Raw genomic sequence first — 21,503 nt, 5'->3', positions numbered from 1 at the left:
GGAATAATGGTGCCTTTCCCAATGGCATAACTTTCTTGGTCACATTTGTGGCCAACACGTTCTATCCTCCTCATGTTTAGGAACAGTGGCCACTTGGCTACACATTACTATGTACACTACTGTCTTAGAGAATGAACAGTAAGCCCATTTTGACAGAGATACTTACCAAAAGGCAATCCGCTCCTTCATTGGCCACACATGGAGCTACCTAAGAAGCATCACGTAAGGATAAACAGACCCTTAAAGCACAGGGATGCTTTATGTAGGAATGCCATCCAAAGACAGTTGATGGATCAGAATGACTAGGCTATGGCAAGTGCATTGTAAAGGAAGTGAAAATGATTATGCTTGTGAATGATGGTATAGATTGGTACCCCATCAACCACATCCAGCCCCCCAGCAAGGGGTCAAGGTGTAGCTTAGAGGGGGTCTAGGACTCTGCGGCATTGATTTGTTCTGGCCAGGAGGACAACTTGCAAGCAATGCTTTCCCCTGCACTAAAAGTTCTAATAGGCAGCCCAATAAAAAAGGCTGAACCAATAAATATTTTATTATCTCATCATGAAATACTAACTCTCAAATGGCCAAATAACTTAGGGTTCCTAAGCTTTGTGGGGGTACTCTCTCCTAATTGAAATTTTAAGTGGACCCACATCACTGACCCAAATCTCACTTGTAGCCATTTACTGGGTTATGGGACTCTTAGTCATTACATCCTTTGTTTTAGGGAGAGCCTGGTTTTGCTTTGTGGAACTCCAGGGAATGACATTGGTAACATATGGACCAAACATATGGACTACATTTTTGAAGAATTCAACTATTTGAAAGGTCCTTTTTTGACAGGATTGATGATGTCACCAAGTACTAAGCACTAAGGGGTGGTTTCCCAGTCACATATTTCACCTAGTCCTGGACTAAAAAGCATGCTCAATGGAGAATCTTACTTTTTATTCAAGGACTAGGCTTAGTCTGTGTCCTGGAAATCAGCCCAAAGTGTGCCACAAGACTGTTAGCCCACTGAACTATTCAGGGAGCTAACACAAGTGTTCAGGTCTCAGGCAAATGTACTCATCATGAGAGTATAGTTTACTGAAGCCCCTCCATTTATCTACAGAAACGTACACTGTACAGCATTTCATAGATGGCATAATTCCTTAAATAGAATGTTGTAAATACATTTTAAAAGAGCTGTCCACTTCATAGATATATAATGCTCCCTTTGAGCAGCAATATGATTTATTTAACCTCAAGTGAAACATTTATTAATTTACTTATCAAAACATTTTTTTTACAAAGACTGTTTGTAAATCATATGATACCATGTGAAAAGCATTTACATCAAGCCTGACCGAAATAGCCAAAACTGCTTCACTTGTGAACTGAAAACCCTCCGATCACTGTGCACACAATGTTTGTATCAATGTTTTTTTCACGTAATTTCAATTAAATTACGTTGAACCAACATGGAATAGGTGTTGAATTGACATCTGTGCCCAGTGGGCGGGAACTGACCTGCCTCTCTAACCACAAGGCTACTGCCATTACTTTGTTAGACTTTGAAGCTAGAATGCTCATATAATAATTCAAATTTTCTCCTCCAGGTGTTGGAATGTTACACTCCCCAGGTCTTGTTTATGGAAATCTGTCATCAACTTGTCAACCATAGAGAGAGCGTAAATACATTCCTGTGACATCAAAAACGTGTGCCAAAAAATCCCCCCAATAAATGAAAATCAATTATTTTATGAACTCTGACATATTTTATAACATATAATATACATGTAACTGCCAAAATAAAGGAAACACCAACAAAGTGTCTTAAAGTGTTGGGCCACCGCGAGCCCTGTGGATGGGGGCATTTTCCTATCAGGATAGAAATGATTCACTCAGAATGGCTGTGTATGTATGTGTTTACCTTGAGTGGACCTAAACCATACCACAGGGGTATCCTACAAAGCAACCTAGATCTACTCAGGGTTTTCTAAAGCTAACCAGCTTCAGTTAGCTTCACTTTCCTAACTCAGGCTTCATTCATACTACGAGTATGGATTTTGCTTGTCCTCCTGCCGCTAACTCTTGCAGGCTTATTGTCACGCCCTGACCATAGTAAGCTGTTTATTCTCTATGTTGGTTGGGGTGTGATAGTGACTAGGGTGGGTCCTCTAGGTTTTTTGTATGTCTATGTTGGCCTGATATGGTTTCCAATCAGAGACAGCTGTTTATCGTTGTCTCTGATTGGGGATCATATGGAGGTAGCCATGTCCTCATTTGTGTTTGTGGGATCTTGTCTACAATTAGTTGCCTGTGTGCACACCAGTAGCGGCACGTTTCGGTCAGTATTTTGTTGTTTTTGTTCAGTGTTCATTTAAATAAAAGAAAATGTACGCGTACCATGCTGCACCTTAGTCCAAGCCTTACTACAATCGTGACACTTATAACTGCTTGTGCATATTGCACGATACTAGTCGAACGCTAGACTCTTCATTGAGACAATGCTGAAACATGAATCCATGGGCGAGTCAGTGCCACATTTTAATTTGTGCTGAAATGAAAATGAAATGTTATTTTGCAAATTCATCAGGCTATGGTGTTAAATAGGCTTAAAAGTGCCATCTTTATTTTATTATTTATCTTTAATGCTGTCTTTGGTGTGCTTATCAATGCACAAGCACATTTAAACACTCCTGATACAAGTGTTACATTTGTGTTATTTTTTTTTTTAAAAACAGTTTGATTAATAAAACATGTAATCAGTAGTCTTCAACAAATGAAGGTGATGATGATGCCACAGGAGGCTGCTGAGGGTAGGACGCTAGTTAATAATGGCTGGAATGGAGCTAATGGAAACCATGTGTTTGTGTTGGATACCATTCCAATTTTTCAGTTCCAACCATTACTATGAGCCCGTCCTCCCCAATTATGATGACACCAGCCACCTGTGGATGACGCAATCTTTTCAAGAGGGAGGGAATCGGATTTCATTGGTCCTCAGTCATTTCATTCTGGGTGAGTGGAGTTAGCCTGGCCTGGAGCAGCTTAGTTCTGAAGGATTTGTTGCCATAGAAATTTAGCTGGCTAGAAGGTGAGCCACCAAAGTTACCTCTAACTCCTCAAACCTGCTTTGTACGATACCCCCTCAGTAAAATGCACCCCACACCATAAGAGGCACCAGAACCCTCATTTACTCAAGTGTTTCCTTTATTTTGGCAGTTACCTCTATATAAAATATATTATAATAGTTTAATTCAGCCTTTTGACTTTGTCTGAATGTGTTCTACTAATTGAGGTCAATCCTAAACTATTAAATTATTGATTTACCCATATGCTCAGTGGCCTTTCAACAAAACAGCATTGCAGTGTAACACAAAGGTCAGAAGAATCTGATAGAAGTCAGGTTGGTATTCAAAGCGAGTGGGAGGAATCACCTATCACCGAGCTTTAAGTGCCTGGCACTTGTTCAGTGTCATGGAGCATGATCAAAGGGAATATCTTTGTTTTTCTGGACAAACACTCAGTTACTATGCTACCGTAACTTCATTGCTTTAATAAACCTATGCTAGCCTCTGGGTATATGTGTTTCAGAGTGAGTTTTTGTAGTTTGGTCCTGTTCTATTTGAAATGTTAACGGAACATAAATACAGTACATACACAGATTTCTGGACATGCAACGTTGCACTGACATGTGGCTATTTAGAGAACGTTAGCTTTTTGTGTAATTCAATTTCAACTAATGTCATCCTTGATTCTATTACTTGATGTTGACATTCAATTGATTTAGTTAATTTATTTAGGGCAGAGCAAGTTATATAGCTTTTGATTGACAGTATTACAATGCTGCTGTATCATATCATCCACGATAAGCCTCACTCGGCCACAGCCACTCCAGTAATGTTCATCTATAAACAAGTCAAACGACTGGATTTCCATTTTTAGACAAATAGTCTCGTTTTAAACCTTGTTCTTTTCAGAATTGGGGAGTGTGTTGACATTCCAAAAAAGACTGATGTAGAGAAATTTGGCTTAATTCACATCAGACAGCAACAATAGGCCTTTTTAGGCAAGGCAGCTGTGAATGAGACCTTTCTAATGTAGCATAAGGAATAGGGGCAAATTGAATTAAAGTTGAATTAAATTTGTAGGGAAGTGGAATGAAAACACGCACCACTCCTCAAGAAAAGGGTTTTGCACATGACATCCTCATTGAACTCGTTTTTGGATTTGTCAAACAAATTAAGTTTGATTAAACTGCAGTATTTTAGGGTCAAGGGTGCTAAGTTCCAAAAGAGGGTCTTTCCAAAGTTTGAGCACATTGTTATATAAGCCCTGTGTTAATGTCTTCTTTGGCTTAACTGTCAAATATTTGCCTGTACCGTTGTGAAATGGCAATAGATGACATCTCTTGCGAGTCTATGCCTCAGTCGAGGATATCTGAAGAGTGACCTCGTGGTAACAGCGAGTCATCTGGAAGACATAACTTTAAGCTTGTCTTGAGTCTTTTTGAGGAGGGTTGGAGCAGAGAGTGGGGAGAAGAGCTGTCAGTAAAAGTTTTAAAAGCTAACATACCAAGATTGTGAGAAATACTCCACTAGCAGAGTTAGGGCACTTTCATATCTGATAAATTGGAGTTATTCAAAGCTTCTGTTGGATTGTGTGAGCAGGGCTCCCTTTCTGAAGAGAAAGTGACTGTTGAACGTACTGACATGCAGTAGGCCCACAGTGCGAGGGGGTCTCGTAACACTCAAGAAGCTCTTATCCATATATGGGAAGATGTTTTTTAATCTGAGTTTTTGGGAGAACAAACTTGGTGAAGTCACAACCCACTTCATTTTTTAAAAGTGCAGAAACTCTTTGGCCTGACTGAAATGCAGCCTCATTTCAATAAGTAAGGGATATTTCTTTGTTGGTTTTATTCATGGTCTATTTTCATTTAATTTCCTTAACTGATTCACTGTAAAGACAATCCTACATTAATTACTTTGAATTTAGAAGTATTTTGCATCTGGAAATTGTATTACACTCGAACACATCGGTGTCTCCACATCCTGCCACACCGAATTTGTGAAACATGTTAAGTCGATGCTGGCCTCTAGGCTTCCTAGTGTGGAGTTGTCCCCTCGTTGCTAACATATGGATTCATGAAGACAGAACAGTCCCTTTACAAGTCAGCATGTTGAATAAATGTTATTTGAACTTACTCTACCATTTGACCACTGTGTTCGTCCTTATGCCGTTGGAGAAAAATAGACAAAAACACCTACAGAAAAATAATATCTATTAGGGCTACTGACTTAAAACGCAGAGGTCTGTGCGTGGCTATCACAGTTTTTGTTCATCACTGGAGCTATGCATGAAAATACCCTCAAATGAAAGGTGACATTCTGTCTTGTCATATGAAACATTTGATATCAAATCCAAAATGCTGGAGTATAGAGATAAATGTAACACTTTGCTTTACCGTCCAAATACATATGGAGGGGACTGTAACTCCAAAGGAAAGGCCTACCTCTGATAAAAGCATAAAGAGACCAAACTAGTACTTTCAGGTTCAGTCTGGCTACTGAATTAATCATACAATGAAACATTACAACACTTGCACCACACCAAACTCACTTTCAGTCCACATGGATGTTGCGATTTCCCTTTCCCTATCTCTCATGGTCATAGTCCTAAAGAGTAACATTCACTGTGCTTGAAACACATGGTTGATTAATCAATTACTGTCAGGTGGCATTTCCTGCCACAGTGCAGGGGGTTGTGACAAACGGAGTCCTTTGATTTCTACAGCCCCTTGAAATGGTATCAGTTTCCAGACAGACAGACAGACATGGGAAAATACATGAGATGAAGAACTCCCTGGGAATTCATCCATGAAGGCTACTTTCTGGCCTTGGCTAGTATGGATTGCTATGACAATATAAATAATATAGTTGGGATTCAAATACAGCTCTTTTGAAAGCACTAGTGATGCTATTCCAACATGATTAAATCCTATGAGATAAGAACTGTAAGTTAACCTGATTCTGTGTCCATACTGAATCCAGAAATCCTGACAGTTACCCTCAAGTTACCATCCTACGTAGTCTACACAGATGGCAGTAAGTGAATGAATAGGGTTATTTGGGCCGTCCAATTACCGAGATACAGTATGTCACTGCGTATCAAGTCAATCCCGTCGTCCAAAGACCAGAGTAAATGTTTTCTTAATATAAAGACCTTCTGACTCCCTTTATGTAAATGTCAATGTTAAAGGGGCAATCTGCAGTTTCTACATCCATATTTGGATGTATAAATTAATGCTATGTACTCATTGATTCTTGAAGAATATAACTTGTATGTGAGCTTAGTTCAACTGTCGTACCCCATCAGAACTGAAAATATACAATTGTTTTACTCCATGTTTGTAAACAAAGTAAACGTAAACTAACACTGTACAGCCTAAAAACATTGTTAAAACTACACTGCTCAAAAAAATAAAGGGAACACTTAAACAACACAATATAACTCCAAGTCAATCACACTTCTGTGAAATACAATTGTCCACTTAGGAAGCAACACTGATTGACAATAAATGTCACATGCTGTTGTGCAAATGGAATAGACAACAGGTGGAAATTATAGGCAATTAGCAAGACACCCCTAATAAAGGAGTGGTTCTGCAGGTGGAGACCACAGACCACTTCTCAGTTCCTATGCTTCCTGGCTGATGTTTTGGTCACTTTTGAATGCTGGCGGTGCTTTCACTCTAGTGGTAGCATGAGACGGAGTCTACAACCCACACAAGTGGCTCAGGTAGTGCAGCTCATCCAGGATGGCACATCAATGCGAGCTGTGGCAAGAAGGTTTGCTGCGTCTGTCAGCGTAGTGTCCAGAGCATGGAGGCGCTACCAGGAGACAGGCCAGTACATCAGGAGACGTGGAGGAGGCCGTAGGAGGGCAACAACTCAGCAGCAGGACCGCTACCTCCGCCTTTGTCCAAGGAGGAGCACTGCCAGAGCCCTGCAAAATGACCTCCAGCAGGCCACAAATGTGCACGTGTCTGCTCAAACGGTCAGAAATAGACTCCATGAGGGTGGTACGAGGGCCCGATGTCCACAGGTGGGGTTTGTGCTTACAGCCCAACACCGTGCAGGACGTTTGGCATTTGTCAGAGAACACCAAGATTGGCAAATTCGCCACTAGCGTCCTGTGCTCTTCACAGATGAAAGCAGGTTCACACTGAGCACGTGACAGACGTGACAGAGTCTGGAGACGCTGTGGAGAACGTTCTGTTGCCTGCAACATCCTCCAGCATGACCGGTTTGGCGGTGGGTCAGTCATGGTGTGGGGTGGCATTTATTTGGGGGGGCAGCACAGCCCTCCATGTGCACGCCAGAGGTAGCCTAACTGCCATTAGGTACCGAGATGAGATCCTCAGACACCTTGTGAGACCATATGCTGGTGCGGTTGGCCCTGGGTTCCTCCTAATGCAAGACAATGCTAGGCCTCATGTGGCTGGAGTGTGTCAGCAGTTCCTGCAAGAGGAAGGCATTGACGCTATGGACTGATCCGCCCCTTCCCCAGACCTGAATCCAATTGAGCACATCTGGGACATCATGTCTCGCTCCATCCACCAACGCCACGTTGTACCACAGACTGTCCAGGAGTTGGCAGATGCTTTAGTTCAGGTCTGGGAGGAGGTCCCTCAGGAGACCATCCGCCACCTCATCAGGAGCATGCCCAGGCGTTGTAGGGAGGTCATACAGGCACGTGGAGGCCACACACACTACTGAGCCTAATTTTGGCTTGTTTTAAGGACATTACATCAAAGTTAGATCAGCCTGTAGTGTGGTTTTCCACTTTCATTTTGAGTTTGACTCCAAAGCCATACCTCCATGGGTTGCTAAATTTGATTTCCATTGATAATTTGTGTGTGATTTTGTTGTCAGCACATTCAACTATGTAAAGAAAAAAGTATTTAATAAGAATATTTCATTCATTCAGATCTAGGATGTGTTATTTTAGTGTTCCCTTTATTGTTTTGAGCAGTGTATATTTTGGATATCATGGATGGCCAATCCTGGCATCCATAGCTCTGTCTTTGAATTTGAGGCGCACGGAAGTCATTTCAGAAGAGGGCAGTAAAGTCATTCCCCATATTTTGTGGAATATCGCCCCTGGATCAGAGCCGTTTTCCCCTTCTTTTGAACGGTTTTCTAGACTAAAAAGCATGATCAGTAGAGAATCTCTTTGAAACATCCTATTAGTCCGGGACTTGTCCTAATCTGTGTCCAGGAAACCTGCCCTGAGAGTATAGAGGCCTTTTGTTACTTGTGCATTAGTCCTAATGGTAGACCACATGAGCTTGATAAAGACGCTGTACTATCAAATACGCTTTTCTCAAGCATTCCCTGCAGTCGCAGAGTTGTTACAGAGAGAGACAAATGGCTCGGTCCATTCATTTGTGGTGACTGCGGGAGTTCACTGTGGTGGTCAATCAGTGTTTGATATCAAAGTTGAGTTTTTCTATACTGTACTCATTGCCTTATTGATTAAATGAATCTATACAGCAAAACCCACTTCCATAGTTACCTGTAAGACAGATGGAATGTGTTTGCCTGAGATTTAAAAACATCATTACTTAAAGCTGCATGGAGTAGGAACTGCCTGAAGCTATGTCTTCAATGCACAATGTATTTCCTGTGGTTTTGTGTTGTGTTTAAGACACTAAAAATGATGTTGGAAAATTGGGAGAGGAGCAGTCAAGCAGGCCGTGCGCATAGATCGTCTCATTTTAGCCCTACAGCTGGCAATATAAAATGTGTTACTGTTAAAATCTTTATGAATGGTAAATGCAACATTGTAACTACACAAGATTGTGTTGAACACTGCCCTCTTTTATGCTGCTGCTACTCTCTGTTTATCATACATGCATAGTCACTTTAACTATACATTCATGTACATATGTACATACTGCCTCAATTGGCCTGACCAACAAGCGCTCCCGCACATTGGCTAACCCGGGCTATCTGCATTGTGTCACGCCACCCACCACCCGCCAACCCCTCTTGGCTGCTACTCTCTGTTCATCATATATGCATAGTCACTTTAACGATATCTACATGTACATACTACCTCAATCAGCCTGACTAACCGGTGTCTGTATGTAGCCTCGCTACTGTATATAGCCTCGCTACTGTATGTAGCCTCGCTACTGTATGTAGCCTCGCTACTGTATGTAGCCTCGCTACTGTATATAGCCTCACTACTGTATATAGCCTCGCTACTGTTTCTCACTGTCTTTTTACTGTTGTCTTATTTCTTTACTTACCTATTGTTCACCTAATACGAATATGAACACTCTTATGAACACTAATAAGCGAGTGTTTCCTATGCTTATCTTTCTATACCAAGAGCAAAAAAGAAATAACAATTGAAGCTGAACATATAGCGTACCCTGAGGAACATTTTATAAGCAATCTATGGCTGATATTTAACAGTGGCAAAGCAGTCCTGTCCAGAACATTGTTTGACATCTGTGTCTATCACTATGGCTTAGGAGGGAAAAGAAATGAAAGGTTTCCCCTCCTTTTTTGGAGGAGGGAGGGAGGAATGGTGCTGTGGTGGTCCAGACAGACTTTCCTCCCACAGAGAGTCCAAACACAGGCTCACAGGAGGCCTCCATATAGGGCCCTGTTTGCACACAGACTGCTCCTAAAACCCAGGCTGGAGTCACACTGTTTTATCAGATGGTTACCAGCTCATAAAAGAAACCCATAAAACATATCTGTATATATATAGCAAGGTCTTGTTTTTATCACAGATTGTCAGGTAGTGGCCTGTTCGTAGTGGCCTTTTCACCTTTTGGCTTTATGCTCTGAAATGTTTGATAATGTGATGTACTGTAAATTGTACTTTTGTAGGAGTAGAAGTATATTACTATTATGGTACGGTATATGTGTGTCATGTTGATACTATTTTGGACAGACTGGGAACTCTGGTTTGACTCTGACAGAGGCAGGTGGCTAGGATTGAGATCAACATAATGTAGGCAAGGCAGCACAATACATTTTGGGCTACAGTTGTAAGCAGAATGAGTGACAGCTAGGAGAAACAGCCTAGCTGGCAAATTTGGTTCCTTGGAAGTTGTGGGAATGTATGTTTTTGGTTTCACATTGGTTGTGGGAACAAAACCATACGTTTCCTGATGTTTTTTTTAAACATTCTGAGAACAGAAGTGAACATTTAGCCTATTCTGGGAACATTTATTTTTAGGTTGCAGGGAGGTTCTGAGAATGTTTTACTCTGGTTCTTTTGAAGTTTACCTGAGAGGTTTTATTAACTCTCTGAGAACAGAAATTCTAGGTTATTTTGAGGTTTTTGAATAACTTCCTTAAAACATTCACTAAATGTTTCAATAAGCCTTAATAACACAGCTAGCATATTTTGGGTTAACCTTTTTGAACTCAAAGCACAGATAAGACACATGGAAATGTATTTCCTTAAGCATTAATCATGCAAACACATTTGTTTTTTTATTGTGACACGGCATCAGTGAAATTAAAACCTGTAATCTTCTGTTCTCTATCCGCGGAATTAGTGCACTAGCCACCTGCCTCCGTCACCAGGATGGCATGCCATGTTTTTTACAGATAAAAAGCTGTTCGTTTTATTCTATTCCAACAGACCTCAGTTTAAAAGAAACAAGCACTCATTAAGATCAGATGTGGCCAATTAGTGGGCACGGCAAACACACCTGAACACACTTAACAAGATAGAGGATAGAGAGAGTTTTGTTGATGCTGAGAATGGAATGTATATTTTTGTATATTCTCTGAACGTAACAAAAGTTTCTTATGTTTTGTTATGGAAAGTTTTCTTAACATTCCCTGAACAATTTGAGAACATGACTTTAAATAGAACCACTTGGAAACCTGTAGGAAACAATATGCTGAAGTACTGAAATTCCTACAAAAGAACATTGTTTCTTAATGTTCTTGGAACAATTTAAGAACATGCCTTTAAATAAAATCACGAGGAAACCATAGGAAATGTAATGCTGAAGTACTGAAATTCCCACAGAAGAACATTGTTTCTTGACGTTCTTGGAACAATTTAAGAACATTACTTTAAATAGAACCATGATACATGTATATAGTCTCGCTATTGTTATTTTATTGCTGCTCTTTAATTACTTGTTACTTTTATTTCTTAGCCATATTTTTTCAAACTGCATTGTTGGTTAAGGGCTCGTAAGTAAGCATTTCATTTCACAACAATACCTGTTGTATTCGGCGCATGTGACGAATAACATTTGATTTGATTTGAGGAAACTTGTTGGAAATGTTATCCTGATGTAGTGAAATTCCTACAGAAGAACATTGTTTCTTAACATTCTTTGAACTATTTGAGAACATTCCCAATGTCAAACCAGTAAGAGAACGTCCCAAAATTACCAAAATGTAAATTAAATGTAACTAAAATCAGCAAAAAAGTAACTTCCCTTTTTCAGAACCCTGTCTTTCAAAGATAATTCTTAAAAATCCAATAACTTCACAGATCTTCACTGTAAAGGGTTTAAACACTGCTTCCCATGCTTGTTCAATGAACCGTAAATAATTAATGAACATTCACCTGTGGAACAGTTGTTAAGACACTAACAGCTTACAGACGGTAGGCAATTAAGGTCACAGTTATGAAAACTTAGGACGCTAAAGAGGCCTTTCTACTGACTCTGAAAAACACCAAAAGAAAGATTCCCAGAGTCCCTGCTCATCTGCGTGAACGTGCCTTAGGCATGCTGCAAGGAGGCATGAGGACTGCAGATGTGGCCAAGGCAATAAATTGCAATGTCTGTACTGTGAGACATCTAAGATAGCGCTACTGGGAGACAGGATGGACAGCTGATCGTCCTCGCAGTGGCAGACCACGTGTGACAACACCTGCACAGGATTGGTACATCCGAACATCACACCTGCGGGACAGGTACAGGATGGCAACAACAACTGCCCGAGTTACACCAAGAATGCACATTCCCTCCATCAGTGCTCAGACTGTCCGCAATAGGCTGAGAGAGGTTGGACTGAGGGCTTGTAGGCCTGTTGTAAGGCAGGTCCTCACCAGACATCACCGGCAACAACCTCGCTTATGGGCACAAACCCACCGTCTCTTACCAAACAGGACTGGAAAAAAGTGCTCTTCACTGACGAGTCATGGTTTTGTCTCACCAGGAGTGATTGTCGGATTCACATTTATTGTTGAAGGAATGAGTATTACACCGAGGCCTGTACTCTTGAGCGGGTCCGTCATGGTCTGGGGCGCTGTGCATTACAGGGAAGACATCCTCCTCCCGCATGTGATACCCTTCCTGCAGGCTCATCCTGACATGACCGTCCAGCATGACAATGACAATACTGCTCGTGCTGTGCTTGATTTCCTGCAAGACAGGAATGTCAGTGTTCTGCCATGGCCAGCGAAGAGCGGGGTAGCATCTCACAGCAAGACAGGACTGTTAAGTCAAGTTTTCAGGGAGGGAGCGTGCAATTGGTGTACTGACTACAGGAATGTCCACCAGAGCTGTTGCCAGATCATTTTTTGTTAATTTCTCTAACATAAGCTGCCCCCAACGTCGTTTTAGAGAATTTGGCCTCACATCCGGCCTCACAACCGCAGACCACGTGTAAACCTCTCCAACCCAAGACCACCACATCCGGCTTCTTCACCTGCGGGATAATTTGAGACCAGCCACCAAGACAGCTGATGAAACTGAGGAGTATTTCTGTCTGCAATAAAGCCATTTTTTGGGAAAAACTTATTCTGATTGGCTGGGCCTGGCTCCCAAGTGGGTGGGCCTATGCCCTCCCAGGCCCACCCACAGCTGCGCCCCTGCCCAGTCATGCGAAATCCATATTCGGGACTAATGAATTTATTTCAATTGACTGATATGAACTGTAACTCAGTAAACTCGTTGAAATTGTTACATGTTGCGTTTATATTTTTGTTCAGTATAAATTGCGGCCGCAAATCCACGATAACTCCGGTAACATGGATAGCCTAACTAATGAACGGTTTGGAACCTGTATGAAATCAATGAGCGAGTTCAGTTTGTATAGACCGGTGCCCCGGGTGGATGGAGATTTTTCTTAGGATCAATGGAATTTTCGAAAATTAGCAAAACATGCACACCTGGGGCGCCAGGCCATGCTAAACGAATTTGCCTAAAACGTTAGTGGTCAAAATCATTCATCTTGTGGCGACGGGAGGAGCTTTATGGTCATATTTTTTTAATGCAAACTAGCTAAAAAAAGTGAAACTTTTTAGCTGGTAAAAAGGGGAGGTGCAAAAACATTAGTTTGCATCCACTATTTGAATTTGCTCCATGGTAAGGCATGGAAGGGTAGGGTCGTCACTATTTAAGACAGACGAAACGTCATGTACCCCGACTATTTCTAAAATTGTGTTCTTCTTAAAATCAGATTTTAAACCTAACACCCACCTTAACCCTTACCACACTGCCAACCTTAAATTAAGACAAAAAAAGCTAATTTTTGTTTTAATTCATTTGTATGATATAGCACATTTGGACTTGTAGGCTTTTTTATCTAGTGGAAACCCAACTGTAGGCTAAAGAGAAAAGCTGTTGGAGCTGTTGGGCTCTCTGACTCACGAATAGGAAGAACTTTGCTGTAGGTGTTTATGATTAATAAACATTGCCATGCTGGTGGGTGGTAACATTTAAATAAAACCCAGCCCTGAAACGAAACGTAGGCTGAAAAGAACTTGCATGTCATATCATAGGAAAAGACACACAAGACTCACAGAAACATCCAAAGTCACACATTCGGATTTGTCACTTCAAGCCAAAAATATATCATACTTCGACTAAAACTTGATTTATTGAATTACATGGTTGTGCAACATCATGGGTAAACTCTGACCATCCAAAAAGTGGATTCCTACTTGTGTGGGCGTTTAAAGGCCCAGTGCAGTCCAAAACGTTATACAAATATATATATATATATATATATATATATATATATATATATATATATATATATATATATATTGCCACACTATTAGATTGGAATAATTCTGTGAAATTATGAAAATGATGATAATGCCCTTTTAGTGGAAAAGCCGTTTGAAAAGACACCCTGCAATTTCATTCTATTTTGGTGGGATGGAGTTTTGGCCTGCCTCACCAGGTAGCAAATTAGTTAATAGACGAACAAGACAGTTCCAAACCTCTCTGCCAATAAAAGATAGATTCCCCCTCCCCACTCAGACCACTCCTAGACAGTCTGAGGAAAATTCTTGCTTGGGAAATAGCTATTTTCTAAGAAGCTTTTTTTTCTAAACAATTTATTGCATTTTAATTAAACAACAGTAAGGTACTGAATTGTTACCCATAAATGATTTGATATTGAAATATAAACAGCTGCACCTTAACAGCTTGGACCTTTACCTTTAATCAATAGCCAATTATTTATTTTTTATAAAGGGAGTAGAGACAACTTTATTTATCCCAGCTTTATTCCCTGTTGGGAGAAAAATCTATATTCATGCAGTTTATGACCTGTGCTCCCCTACATTGGCTGTACACTGCCCTCTAGTGCCAGAGTAGAGGAACAAACATCAGTGTTGTGGGTGACTTAATCTCATTCCCAGACACTTTCCGCCCAAATGTGCAATAGCCTGGGGAAGAGGTTATGACTGACTAGACAAGGCTATGTGCAGTACTCCTATATGGGAAATACATGTTTTTGTCCAAATTAGTGTCCCTTGAAATAACTTTTTAATTTTTTATTCCACTGTCATCAACTTTGTTATTCACCTCTTAGTAAATGATGAGATGTTGTGACCCACCCAAAAGTGAACAATTATCTAAAACAGGATTGACTGGTGTGTTTGTTGTCAGTGGTTAATCTTGGTTACCCAGAAGTAAAACTCTTGCAAAGCTGTCCACGAGAGATCAGTCAGTGGCTAACATCCCATGGCAAATAACAAGTAACAATATAGTAATAATAATGCTGTGTGTCCTTAAACAATATTTACACAATGATTGTACACAGGAAAACATGTGATCTGAGAGCAATAACCAGTGAAGAGAGTGTTGTTTTCGGGCAGTTGGGGACAGAGCAACAAAGCAAAATTGAGGTTGAACCTTTAGCAGTTGGTTAAAGGTTGAACATTTAGCAGTTTTGTCCCGTAAGCATTTAACTTCACACTCAATTCAATGAATCCAATGTCACACTTTAATTTCTCCTTTCATTATTCATTGGACTGACTGTTTTGAGAATCCTACGAGGCATGGGAAAGTGTTATTTACAGTTAGCCTCAAACAGCTGTGTTGTTTAAATAGTCAGAGAGTCCTTGGGGATCGTCCCTGGTAATTGCCTGTATATAAATGCCTAAATGTTATGCTTGGAAGGAGAGCTGAACATGATTTTTGTGGAAAGCAGTCGCCAGAGGTCACTCTGGGTAACGAGGCTATAAATATAGCAAATGGAAGAGCTTATTTTGGAAAATGGTGTTAGGTTACAAATGGACCTCTCAGAATGGATTACTATCATGGCAGCTAGGGGGCATTAAATATATGACCTATGGTAGTCAGAGAGAACTGAGAACTGTCAGAACACAGAGATGTTCACAAGACAACTGTCAGTGATGCCATAAAGTGCCTTCTGAAAGTTTTCAGACCCTTTGACTTTTTCCACATTTTGTTACGTTACAGCCTTATTCTAAACTTGATTAAACTGTTATTTTTTCTCATCAATCTACTATACACAACACCCGATAATGACAAAGCAAAAACAGGTTTTTAGAAATGTTTGAAAATAAAATAAATAAATAATGGAAATATCACATTTACATAAGAATTCAGACCCTTTACTCAGTCCTTTGTTGAAGCACCTTTGGCAGTGACTACACCATCGACTCTTCTTGGGTATGACGCTAAAAGCTTGGCACACCTACACTACCATTCAAAAGTTTCTAGTCACTTAGAAATGTCCTTGTAGATAGGCAAGTTTTCTTTTATGGAATATCTACATAGGTGTACAGAGGCCCATTATCAGCAATCATTACTCCTGTGTTCCAATGGCACGTTGTGTTAGCTAATCCAAGTTTATAATTTTAAAAGTCTAATTGATCATTAGAAAACCCCTTTGCAATTATGTTAGCATAGCTGAAAACTGTCGTCCTGATTAAAGAAGCAATAAAACTGGCCTTCTTTAAACTAGTTTAGTATCTGGAGCAATCGCATTTGTGGGTTCGATTATAGGCTCAAAATGGCCAGAAACAAATATCTTTCTACTGAAACTCGTCAGTCTATTCTTGTTCTGAGAAATGAAGGCTATTCCATGTGAGAAATTGCCAAGAAACTGAAGATCTCGTACAATGCTGTGTTCTACTCCCTTCACAGAACAGCGCAAACTGGCACTAACCAGAATAGAAAGAGGAAAGGGAGGACCCCGGTGCACAACTGAGCAAGAGGACAAGTACATTAGAATGTCTAGTTTGAGAAACAGACACCTCACAAGTCCTCAACTGGCAGCTTCATTAAATAGTACCCGCATAACACCTGTCTCAACATCAACAGTGAAGAGGCGACTCCGGAATACTGGCTTTCTAGGCAGAGTTGCAAAGAAAAAGCCATATCTCAGACTGGCCAATAAAAATAAAAGATTAAGATGGGCAAAATAACAGACACTGGACAGAGGCAGATTGGAAAAAAGTGTTATGGACAGTCGAAGTCTGAGGTGTTCGGATCACAAAGAAGAACATTTGTGAGACGCAGAAAAAATGAAAAGATGCTGGAGGAGTGCTTGACGCCTTCTGTCAAGCATGGTGGGGGCAATGTGGGGGTCTGGGGGTGCTTTGGTGGTGGTAAAGTGGGAGATTTGTACAGGGTAAAAGGGATCTTGAAGAAGGAAGGCTATCATACCATTTTGCAACGCCATGCCATACCCTGTGGATGACTCTTAATTGGAGCCAATTTCCTCCTACAACAGGACAATGACCCAAAGCACAGCTCCAAAATATGCAAGAACTATAGAGAAGAAGCATTCAGTTGTTATTCTGTCTATAATGGAGTGGCGGGCACAGTCACCGGATCTCAACCCTATTGAGCACCATCCATCATTCCTTCAATTCTGACCAGTTTCCCAACATCTCCACAGCATGATGCTGCCACCACCATGCTTCACAATGGTGTTCCCGGGGTGATGAGAGGTGTTGGGTTTGTGCAGATATAGCGTTTTCCTTGATGGCCAAGAAGCTCACTTTTAGTCTCATCTGACCAGAGTACCTTCTTCCATATGATTGGGGAGTCTCCCACATGCTTTTTGGCAAACACCAAAAGTGTTTGCTTATTTTTTTCTTTAAGCAATGGCTTTTTTTTCTGGCCATGGGCAGGCATAGCCTACGGACAACGAGCCCAATTGCATTTTATTGATGGCAATTTTAATGCACAAAAATACCATGACGAGATCCTGAGGCCCATTGTAAGGCCCATTTATTTTAAGGTATCTGTGACCAACAGATCTGTATCCTAGTCATGTAAAATCCATAGAGTAGGGCCTAATTTATTTATTTAAATTGACTGATTTCCTCATATGAACTGTAACTGGGGCGGCAGGTAGCCTAGTGGTTAGAGCGTTGGGCCAGTAACCGAAAGGTTGCTAGATTGAATCCCCGAGCTGACAAGGTAAAAATCTGTCGTTCTGCCCCTGACCAAGGCAGTTAACCAATTGTTCCTAGGCATTCATTGTAAATAAGAATTCTCTCTTAACTGACTTGCCTAGTTAAATGAAATAAATACTCATCTATTTAAGAAAAACTTTGTTGTGTTTATATTTTTGTTCAGTATAATTTGTTTATGAAATTGGGAATAATGTCATTAGTAAATGTTATATAAGACCTACACGTTATTTGTTGGGCATGTTCTGTTTGGAATGCCTTCTTTGTTTAGAATGCGGTTTACCACTTTAGAGTTAATTTGCAGTAAATGCTTATATGCTTATGTATCATTTACCGGGATATTTGAAAAATAACAAAGTACAAATCTGTTCATTTCATTTTCACACCAATGTATGCCATTATCTGTACTGAGTCATTTTTCCAGTTTCGTCTCTCTGCCCCATTGAAACATATAGAATTATTCCTGTATAAATGGCCTTTTGTGAACAATTTATGACACACTTCTGCTTATTACATCCCTCATATTAATGAACCATTTTATGGGGTCTAGGAACCTCAACCAGTTAGTTTTTCTGTAGGGGTTCCCTTTACATTTGTTCAAATGGAGCACCGGCGTATGTAGCCACACACATGGTAACACTTTATTTGGATAGTGCATCTGTACAGTAGATGCTCTACAGACTATCTACTAACCCTAACCTTAGCCCTTATCCTAAGCATAAACTTAGCCTTTACCCTAACCTTAACCCGTATTCTAAACCTTACCCTAACCGTAACCTTAGCAAGCAGTTGCTTATCAACAGATAGTTTGTTGATAGTATGACCATCTGTAGAGCATCTACAGCTGGAATATCCAAACAAAGTGTGACCAGGGGAATGCTTTCAATCGAGGCTTTAGTTGTTTAATTAGCTGGATACAGATGCCATGAAATGGTTGTTATTTGCTTTAATGATAAGCAATGTTTCAATTACTCTTTTGTTGAAAGTTGACTACAGATCCTTATCATTAATTTGAATTGATATATTATAAAATATCTTTAAACCATTTTGCTTCAAAACACTTTTTTGGTCATTTGTGCAATATACAATTTAATGGAGAGTTTAATAAAGAACAAAGCAGATTCACTACCATGAAAAGTGATGGTTGCGTTTGCATGATTTGCTGGCATATAAATGGTTTGTATGAATAACTATGCACACCTTTTGGCCTCCACTCCCCTTGAGAACCTCCATTTAAACAACACTGGCCATTTCAGTAGGTGCTACGCGGACCATAAGCAATTGACTGCCAGTGCTGGATATTGTTTAAAAGGGCAATCTGCAGTTCAAACAATAACAAAGCCGCTACTCTTTCGATAAACTGCTGAGGAATTAGCCTGGAGAAATGTAACCACTCTCATAGACACAGCTATGTATGCCAAATTATCCATGTTTTAAATATTTACAGTGTTTGTTTATAATTACATTCTTTACAAACAATGGAGTAAAACAGTCTTGTACTTTGGGTTCTAATGGGGTACGACAGTTTGTAATAAATACCGCTACAAGTTGAACTGAGCTCATGATGCATTTATAAGGTATATTCTTCAAGAATTCATGGATACACGTATATCATTAATTGAAAAGTAAAAAAAATGATTTAGCAATCACAGATTTCGCCTTTTAACGAATAACTTTTTCCAAATCCTACTAATTCCACTAATAACCACATGTTTGTGTGTCTTTTACCCTATATTGTTTTATCACAGCACAGTGGTAATTGTATCACTCCATAACTAGCTGCAGTCTATTTATAGTTGGTTTACTACAGCTTTATAATGTGAAGCGTTATTGCAGTAGTATGTTATATTAATCTACAGTACATGATGTAATTGTACCCACCACATTGTATTTCTCAAATATTTTTAGAGTTGAATGTAGTTTCAATTAGTACAGTAACCTAATATTGCTGTGCCAACAATACACAAGTGACACAGTTATATTGAATAAAATAAGTATCAGTGTCAGCTGAGACCTTATGTCGTCCCTATTACTTTAGGTATGTCCATGCATCTAATATTATACCTCACCTGATGCTTGAGTTATGGAGTTGACATGGTTTGGAGCTGACAGCATTACGGAGCTGACTTGTGTTCTTGCTGTAGATATAGTATCACTGCCATATCTAAAGTGCCAGAGAAGGTCAGTGGCAACTCCTGCACCTGAACACCCTCCAGCTCCTTGGCTATTCATAATGCCTGGGTTACGGGTCTGGACGAAGCAGCAATTTGCATTGTTGTGTCACACGACGAGCACCTGTTGTGGTATGTTTACTGGTGGACACTGTACACTCTGATGTCACAGAACTCTGACAGTGGAGAAATGACCTGTCGGGGTTTGTCTACAGTCTTGGCCAAAAGTTTTGAGAATGACACAAATATACATTTTCACAAAGTCTGTTGCCTCAGTTTGTATAATGGCAATTTGCATATACTCCAGAATGTTATGAAGCGTGATCGGATGAATTGCAATTAATTGCAAAGTCCCTCTTTGCCATGCAAATGAACTGAATTGCAAAAAAAACATTTCCACTGCATTTCAGCCCTGCCACAAAAGGACCAGCTGACATCATGACAGTGATTCTCTCGTTAACACAGGTGTGAGTGTTGACGATGAGAAGGCTGGAGATCACTCTGTCATGCTGATTGAGTTTGAATAACAGACTGGAAGCTTCAAAAGGAGGGTGGTGCTTAGAATCATTGTTCTTCCTCTGTCAACCTTGGTTATCTGCAAGGAAACACGTGCCATCATCATTGCTTTGCACAAAAAGGTCTTCACAGGCAAGGATATTGCTGCCAGTAAGATTGCACCTAAATCAACCATTTATCGGATCATCAAGAACTTCAAGGAGAGCGGTTCAATTGTTGTGAGAAGGCTTCAGGGCGCCCAAGAAAGTCCAGCAAGCGCCAGGACCGTCTCCTAAAGTTGATTCAACTGTGCGATCAGGGCACCACCAGTACAGAGCTTGCTCAGGAATGGCAGCAGGCAGGTGTGAGTACATCTACACTCACAGTGAGGCGAAGACTTTTGGAGGATGGCCTGGTGTCAAGAAGGGCAGCAAAGAAGCCACTTCTCTCCAGGAAAAACATCAGGGACAGACTGTTATTCTGCAAAAGGTACAGGGATTGGACGGCTGAGGACTGGGGTGGTTGGGAGAACTGTTCCTGGATGGTTGGGAGAAGTTCCTCTCAGAGGATGTGTTGGTACCATTCTTTATTCATGGCTGTGTTCTTAGGCAAAATTGTGAGTGAGCCCACTCCCTTGGCTGAGAGGCAACCCCACACATGAATGGTCTCAGGATGCTTTACCGTTGGCATGACACAGGACTGATGGTAGCGCTCACCTTGTCTTCTCCAGACAAGCTTTTTTCCGGATGCCCCAAACAATCGGAAAGGGGTTCTCTGATGAAATTAATATTTGTGTAATTCTCAAAACTTTTGGCCACGACTGTACACTGGCCGGTCACACTAGCATTGGGATATGCACTGGGTTAACATGTGAATACAGTGGTGATTTCTTATCCCAACTTTTCTGTCAGCAGTTACACCGAAGATGTATGGTGTGGAGTAGTATTGTCATGTATTGTTGTGCTGTCATCTAAGTCAATGATATTCTTAATCGAGGTTCCAGTTGGACTCATATCAATAAAGACATTTGACTTAAGGCCAGTGTTCATTTTGGCACTCTTTTTTTAGGTTTAGTATAGTCTTAGTCAGTTTGACTAAAATATAATTTAGTCTTGGTCACATTTTTGTCAGTTGAATAATGATTTAGTGTAGTTAATGACG

General features: G+C 40.5%; 1 protein-coding gene across 3 annotated transcripts in view; it reads left to right on the top strand.

Moving 5' to 3' along the window:
- The window catches only part of LOC110531746 (synaptopodin 2a), a 57,757-nt gene that overhangs the window by 1,113 nt on the left and 35,141 nt on the right, over positions 1-21,503 (top strand). The window lies entirely within an intron of this gene.

Source organism: Oncorhynchus mykiss, chromosome 9 (assembly GCF_057628025.1).
Source record: "Oncorhynchus mykiss isolate SJ-2025 chromosome 9, ASM5762802v1, whole genome shotgun sequence".
Lineage (NCBI taxonomy): Eukaryota > Metazoa > Chordata > Actinopteri > Salmoniformes > Salmonidae > Oncorhynchus > Oncorhynchus mykiss.
Note: the sequence above shows the minus strand (reverse complement) of the source record. Positions and strands in the feature narration are given on the sequence as shown.